An 8,421-nucleotide genomic window follows, 5' to 3' on the forward strand; every position below is an offset into this window, starting at 1 on the left:
CCATGTCCCCTGCATCAGCAGGCGGATTCTCAACCACTGCGCCACCAGGGAAGCCCTGTATATATTTTTTAATTAAGCAGATAATGCATGTTCTCAATAGTTCAAACAATCTTTTTCGATTAGACATTTACCCCTACAAATGATTTTCAAAAATCCTATTTCAAATAAATTAATTAAATAGTATAAAAATAAATCAAATTATTACCTTATTATAAATTAAGTACATCTTCTGGTATTTTTATATCCCAAGAGAGCAGGAATACATACACTGTTCATGTAAGAAATTTTGGGAGAGCATAAAGTACTGATTACTACTAGACCTCGATTCCTTCTCCCCATTGTTTTACCTCCTTCCACCCCAGACATTCCCTGGGTTGGCTTTTTGCTTTTTGCAGTGGTTTGAAAATATCATTCCTCAGGTGAGAAACCAAAATACAATAGAGTTATATCATCTTACTAACTTGGGTTCAAAAGGGAATAAGACTTTCTGAATTAGTAGTGATGATTTTTTAAAATATAAATGAGGTTTTTTATATTAAAATTTATAGTACACTAATAAAAGTCATTGAGGTGAGAGGACCAGCTTGAATAAGTTTGATTTGAAATAACAGTTTATTTGCTTTCAATGTCCCTAGGTATTTCAAAAGTACAAAAAGTTTATCAAACTCAAAAGTGGTTTTTACTGTTAGTTTGCATGGTGTAGCCTCCAAAACAACGTTAACTTCAGTCCTGTTTGGATTATATCACAGATTATCTTTCATTTTTTAATAAAAATGTTATACACTAAAGTAAACACAGATCTTTTTATACATTAAAACTTAACCTTTTTTTTTTTTTTTTATTTTTGTGGTACACGGGCCTCTCACTGTTGTGGCCTCTCCCGTTGCGGAGCACGGGCTCCGGACGTGCAGGCTCAGCGGCCGTGGCTCACGGGCCCAGCCGCTCCGCGGCACGTGGAACCTTCCCGGGCCGGGACAGGAACCCGTGTCCCCTGCATCGGCAGGCGGACTCTCAACCACTGCGCCACCAGGGAAGCCCTTTTAACCCTTCTTATACACCAAGGTATGAAGTATACTAATCCTAAGTATCTAGTATGACTAGGTTTTAGATGTATTCACACTCATACCAAGATTTTTAATTCATGGGATTGAAGATTAATGGCATTACTGAAAGCCCCCTTTGTACAGGACAGGCTACCATTTATTCCGGATTGGTGGTGCAGAACATTGACTTCATCACACTATATATATCTGAAGCAAGAATGGAAGTACTGTTAAGAAAAAAATAAAGACAAACTCAAAATAAATCACAAACACACCCACCCACACCCACCTACTAGGCAGCCTGTTCAATTGTTATTTGTACTTATTTTATGATTTTTTTCTAAGACTGTCCTTCATTCCCTTCATGGAGAGTTTGAAATTTGTGATGAATATTCTGACTGTTGCTATGGTTTCCCTGCCTCTATAATTATTATGCTTATTGTGTGGGCCAGGGTTTTTTAACCTCAGCATTATTTCCATTTTGGGCTGGATAATTCTTTGTTGGGGGAGGGAGGGCCATTCTGTGCATTGTAGGATGTTTAGCAGCATCCCTGGCCCTCCCCCAAGGTGCCAGGAGCACCACAAAAACAACACAAACAAAATACAAAAAACAAACATAAAAAATCAAGAGCTGCTATTCATTGAGAGCTTACTATGTGCCCAGTACTGTGCATAGATTATTCCTAATTTTCCAAACAGTCCTATAAGGAAGTGTAATTTTCCTAATTATACAGGTAAGGAAACTCTGAGAGGTTAAGTACCTTATTAAGATTATTCAAATGGTGAATCAGGAATCCATATCTCAGACTGCCAGATCCCAAAGCCCATGCAGGGCCCCTCCACCATCTGCTTCAATAGCCTTTGACAAACGTAAGGACATATTTTTGCCTCCCAATTAGTAAATGGGAAGAAAAGCCTACAAATATACTAAGACCAGACCTGCAAATCTGTTAGAGTTGGGATCATTTTTGTAGCATGCAGGTTTAATTTAAACAATCTACTTAATTAAAATGTGCCCACCAAATGGAGGCTTACTGAAAAATTATGGGGTCCCAACAGCTTCTCTGTCAATATATTCAGGTTGCCAGGAAAGATCTTGCAAGTCCTGGAAGTGACTCTTGGCCCTCGCTGGTCCCAATATGCCGCACTTTGCTCCTAGATTTTAGGAATGTAAGTTTCCTTTGTTTCAAACTCGCCTTTGACCTGCAGATATATGAGCTCAGATGTGAATATCTGTGACATACATCTCTTAATTAACTCCTACCAGAGCAGTGCTCATAAATGCATCTGAAGATAGAAATTTAATAATGCTCTTCTCAAATGATTTTAAAAACTGTTCCTTTTTGGATGAAAGACATATGAGGATGTAAGAGATTCAGAGGTCAACCTTTTAGCACAAAAGGTTGTGCTAAATCACAATTTGAGATTAAAGTCAAAGAAAAACAATTTTCCCATTCTCCCTTTTCTTAGAGTGATTGTATTTGACACAGTTATAATAGGTTATCATATAAATATTTGTAACTATTTGACAGTTCAAATGAAGTGAGCCAGGAAGAGATAAACAAACTTCTGTTAGAATTGACTGAAGGTCCACCAGTATTTACATCAGGGTAGAACAAAAGCAAATTCATGAATTTACAATGTTTAGTCCAAATCAGTTATTCATGCAAGCATTTCTGCTTTAAGATTTTAGTATATAGTAAATACAGTACAAGATTTGCATTTCCTAAGTATTACATGTTTGGATTTTGCAAAGCTTGAATTAATACCAGGGAGCCAGCCTCGTTGTCATATTTCTCCAGATGAAAAACGAAGGCCTCATTTAAACAGATTATTTTACTTGACTATACAATGGTAGGTACCTACAAGCTCAATTACGTAATATAATTCTCTTCTTTTGGAGATAAATTTATTTTGCCTTTTAAGCAATAACATAATTCTTTTTTGTACTAGCCAATTGCTGGTTCTTTGTGAATTCAATGCATTTAATTGTATGCTAAAATATGTTCCTTTTTCTTACATTTAAAGAGGTATTTGAACTTTACTTATCACATGAAATCGTAATCCAAAGATTCAAGATATTCTTAAACTGCTTAATTTTAGAAATTCTTTAATTTTATTGTATTTCTGTCCTTAAGTAAATCAAGCAAGCTTAATATTGTCACACTTTATATTTAGCACTGTATGGAGAAATGCTAGTTCCCAACACTTGTTAAAACTAATTGCTGTGTAAAACTAGCAATTCATATTCTCATATAAAATATTTTTTCTTAGTGATTGGTTTTATGCAATAAGATTGTCTGAAGTAATAAGGGTTTTTTTTCCTGCTAAGTTCGGATTCTAATCTAGACTATTTTAATAGAGAAACTCAGTATATATAGGACAAATATGCAATCAGTATGTACCAGGGAGCAGAGTTGGTGAATGACTGTGGTCCTCAGTCCTCCAGAGGTTCTCCTCCACTGCATTGCCTCCCACAAGACCCCCAGACCGCCCCAAGATCAAGCAGTTAATGCACAGCACAATAGGCATCCTCCAGGACCCTGCCCCATCCCAGTGTTTAGCTTCTATTCGAACTGCTCTATGTCATGCATTGCCAGTCATTGGATATTTTGACATCGCCCCTAGGTGGGTATATATAATAACCAAAAGTCAAAGTGGGTTCCATAACATTATTGAGAAACCACAATTACGTATCAATAAAAATAAGCTATTAGTTATCTGTACAAGAAAGTATTACTTCTCAAGGATTGGTGTCAGATCAGACATCGGTTTCTCAGGGACTCCCTTATTGAAGGCCCCCAGCTATGTCTCCTTACAATGTCTTCTATTCTCCCCCACTTCACGCTCCTTTTACTTTAATGGATCTGCTTGTGTAATGGCTTTCCCAGCCGTCTGTAAGCTCCGTGAGGGTAAACACCATGTCAGTATCCCCAGTGCCTACCATGGAGCCTGCTAGGTCAAAAGTGCTCCATAAATATTGTTGAATATGAATATAAAGAAAGCTATTTCACAAAGGATTTTTCAGTGAAATTATTTCATCATCATTTGTTATTGACTTTTTGTCTGGTATTAAAAATGTCTTTGGAATTTAGATGGACCAATATTTCTCATTTTGGTTAATTTAATTTTAGGCACAATTTGTCCTTTTCTTGACATGGTTGTTTATTGCACTGCTTGCAATAGTCCTCATTCCTGATTAAAGGATGCTAACCTGAAGATCTTTCTTGACCTTGGAGACTTGAGAGCTATATAATAATTGAATAAATACAATAATAATTAAAGGCTCAAGTATTGTTAGAAGGTACTCTAGGATAGAAAACCTCAATCTTCCTTTCTCATTCCTCATTGCCCTTTTTTTTTTTTTTAACCAATTCCCAGAAAACACACATTTTAGAGTCAGTGTATTTGGTCACAAGTCACAGTAGCATGGAGAATTTTTTTCAGTTTATGAGAGAAAGAAGGTATGATGATGTAAAGGACAGGGGCTGGTATTTCTACAAAAATGATTAAAATCACATTGTTTTTCTAGGACAAAAAAATTTAAGGTAGTTGTTCAAAGAGTAAAAGCAAGGTGAGAGAGGGTATTACGTTCTCCAGGATATTTGAAGTCTGACCAAGAAAAGTCCTTTCGGGCACAGTTACCATTAGGTCTAACTCTCATGGAAGAGGCTATGAGAATCTCTTTAGCTATAGGTTCTCTTTTTCTAAAAGATGAAATAAATACAATCTTTTAAACTACCTCAGCGAAAGCAAGCTGGAAGCAACAAAGATTACAACACAAATCTGACAGTTTTAAAAATACACACTTAAGTGGCAGTATGTAGAAGAGAAAGGATAGCAGGATGAAGGGAGAAAGATTCTGACCCTGCTGCTAACCAGCTGCGTGATACCAAGCAATTCATCACCCTTATTGGCCTATTTTCTTATCTTAGGTTGGAATATTTGATTTCTAAGGTTTCCTCTAGCTTGAAAATCTCATTATTCTAGCACTTTGTGATTAGAGAAGGCTTAGACAGTGGTTAGGTAATTTCTTGATTTGTGTGCTATAAAGTCTTAGGATAAATTCAGGAGAATCCAAATGATATGTTTATTCAGAAGAAAAGCCCCAGATAAAAGATGAATCCATTATGATGGCTCTCCAGTCGAGTGGAGCGCCCTTAGGTAAAGTACCTTTTTAGGATAACACACTTAAACTCACAAGGTTCTAAAAATCAGAATGTTTCAGACTGCACTTGTTTACACTTCCGTGTTTTTAGACTATCCTAACGAAGTGGCAATATCCAAAGATACTAGATTAAGTATATATCTTTATGGTGATCCTTCTGTATGTATATGTGTGAATATATATGTATGCATGTATCTATGTATGTATGTGTATGTGTTTATGGACATATATGAATGCCCAAGAAAGAAAAATCTTGAGGCACAAAAAGCTCTGGGGACCCTAGAACCAGAGAGGTAGAGCAGGAACCTACACTGCAGTGGTCCTAGTTCAGTATACCAGTGATGGCCAGTGGCCTAGAGCATTAGTGATAAGGCCTGTTGTGTTGGGGGAAAGGATTGGAACTGAGTGAGGTACTTGAAGCAGTGGGACCCTTGGAGGGCTACAATCTCGATGGAAGAGGGTTCTAAAAACTACCCCTACCTCCCTTCCTCTGAGCACAAGGAAGTCTACCCTTGCTATAGCTCTGGAGAAAATCAAAGTTTCTCATGAGAATTTGAAAACTTCAGCCTGTTTAAAGAGTTGAATCTATAATCATGTGGTTAAGAAATCCATAAGCTGAAAAATTTAGATATAAAACTGGTTCTAGGGGGTGATGTCTCAGGGGTACCTGGCAGAAGCAAATGTAAAACCACTCAAAGGGACTCGTCAACTTGGACTACAAAGTACTTCCTCCAAAAAACAAGACCCACGTAAGATGAACTCCTAATAAAAAATTACAACTGACAAGGAAATGGCCCACCATGAGATAGAGTTAACAGACACATTATACACTGGGATTTTCAGTCCAAGAATTTGAGATAACAGAATAACAATCTTAGAGAAAGTATAATATAAATTATTTGATGTGATTAAAGGCATAGAAGACTATATAGAAACCATAAAAAATAAGACGTATGAAGAACAGGTAGATATAAAAAAGTACAAATAGACCTACCACAAAGGAAAAATAGTCACTGGAATGAGTTTAATAAATTAAACAGCAGATTAGACACAGCCGAAGAGACTGTAAAGTGAACTGGAAGATAAACCTGAGCAAACTGTCCAAAATGTAGTACAGAAAAATATGAACATTTATTTTGTTTAAATAAGACATCTTATGAGTAGTTTGAACCTTAAAATGTCTTTCAGAAGATGAAGCAGTAAAGCTGGGTATTTGAGCCAGTGTGTGTAAAAAGTGGTACTAGAATTGTATGGACAGTATGGTAACCAGCAGCCACATGTTGCTACTGAGCATCTAGCATGTGGCTAGTATGACTGAGGAGATGAATTTTAAATTATATTTACTTTCAATTAAGTTAAAAACTTATACTTGATTCCATTATTAGAAAACTCTTAGTAGGTCTGTTTGGAACAACTTAGGCGTGTAAATCTACTTTGTGTGAAACATAAAATATTTGATGAAAATTTAGTGTCTGCATTGAGATGTGCTGTTAAGTGTAAAATACACACCAGATCTCAGACTTAGTATGAGAAAAGTAAAATATTAATTTTAAAAATAATTGAATGTTGAAAGAATATTTTGGATCATATATTATTTATATTAATATCCCTTTTAATGTGGCCATTAGAAAATTAAGAATTATATATATGGCTCATGTATTTCTATTAGTGCTATACTAGAACACATGCTTAAATACAAAATGTTTGAGATTTGAGTTTGTCCCTCAGATCTCAAAAATGCTGAAGGTCGGAGAGTAGGATGTGGGGAGTTAAAAAATCATCTGAAGACAGTTATTGCAGTTATAGGAAGCTGTAAAAGCAAAGGAGTTATCACTTTGTCACTAAAAATAAAGCCACTCTAAGGACTCTGGCTGCAAGTTGTGACTTCTTTAAGTTTCAGATAAAATTGCAGTGTTTAGATTGAGAAAATTGTTTCTACAGTTATTAAAGTGACTTTGAACATGGAAGGTGTACATATAAACATGTAAAATGTATATCATATTAACATACACCCATGCATATAAATACATGCACACGTACACACACGTGTATATATTTTTGGTTAGCTAAATTTCTCTGAGTTTACACAGTCTAAACAGTGTAGTTTCTGAAATATTCAAGATAAACTCAGACTCCACTAATTCTTAGTGTGCATATCATCTGGGGAACTTACTAAAAGTGCTGACTTTGAACCAGGGAATGAATATATAGTATTTGTAAAATTGCAATCTTTTGGTAGTTCATTCATTTTATTTATTACCCACTGATCAAATATTTGATAACATGAATTTTGAACCAGCTGCTAAGATGGAATCTTCTTTCCACTGGATCTTCTCTTCTTCTTTGGTCCCTTAGTAATTGCCTTGTTTATACTGTATTTCATCAGTTATTTTATGATCCATTAAGAAAGAATGCCGCCAATTAAACTATGACACATCATTGATTTTAAGACATAGCCCTATTTCAGAGATGTTAAAAATGTGAAAGACCTGCATCTTTGATGAAATATAGCATCAATGTTCTCTAGGTCTCACTTTGATACCCAAAGTTAATACTGCTGATGGATATTTTGGCCTGGATGGCACCTTCACACTTCCCTTCTCCATACCTGAATTCATTATGGTTTCCTCAACCAACCACTACTTTCTTCTGAATTCTGTATCTCAGTAAGTGACACCATCTCCAGGTGGTTCTCATTCTACACTCTGAGAAACAGTATTCTTCAAGTAGAGTCTCTATAATTGTTGCTAGTGTTGCAATTCTTACAGCTACCATCCAAGGGTTTGCTAGTTCATTGTCCATGTTTTCTTCCAGGTAGTAAGTAAACATGCTAAGGATATCAACCAGCCTCACAATGTATCCTCAAAAATCACTCTATCCTGTTCTACTTAGAGAAGTGCCTGTTTGAGGCTACTCCCTGTTCCTTATCTTAAAACTGGCTCCCTATTTAGGACAACATATTCCCAGCCCATGCTTCAGTACTGAAATAGTCATTAAATCTTCAGTAAAGCATCACTTTTATTCTAACTTTTAGGAAGGAAATCTGTCCTGGGTGTGACAAAAGGGTTGCAGTGAGGAAAAGGAGCCAGATGGTAACCACTTAATTCCAGTCACAACATAATCTGGAAACTTCCTTATGCTGGAAAAGAACCCCAATCATTTGTATACTCTAAAATTGATGCAATCATGACTCAGTGGCACCAAGTGAAT

This window comes from Physeter macrocephalus, chromosome 10, assembly GCF_002837175.3.
Source record: "Physeter macrocephalus isolate SW-GA chromosome 10, ASM283717v5, whole genome shotgun sequence".
Classification (NCBI taxonomy): domain Eukaryota; kingdom Metazoa; phylum Chordata; class Mammalia; order Artiodactyla; family Physeteridae; genus Physeter; species Physeter macrocephalus.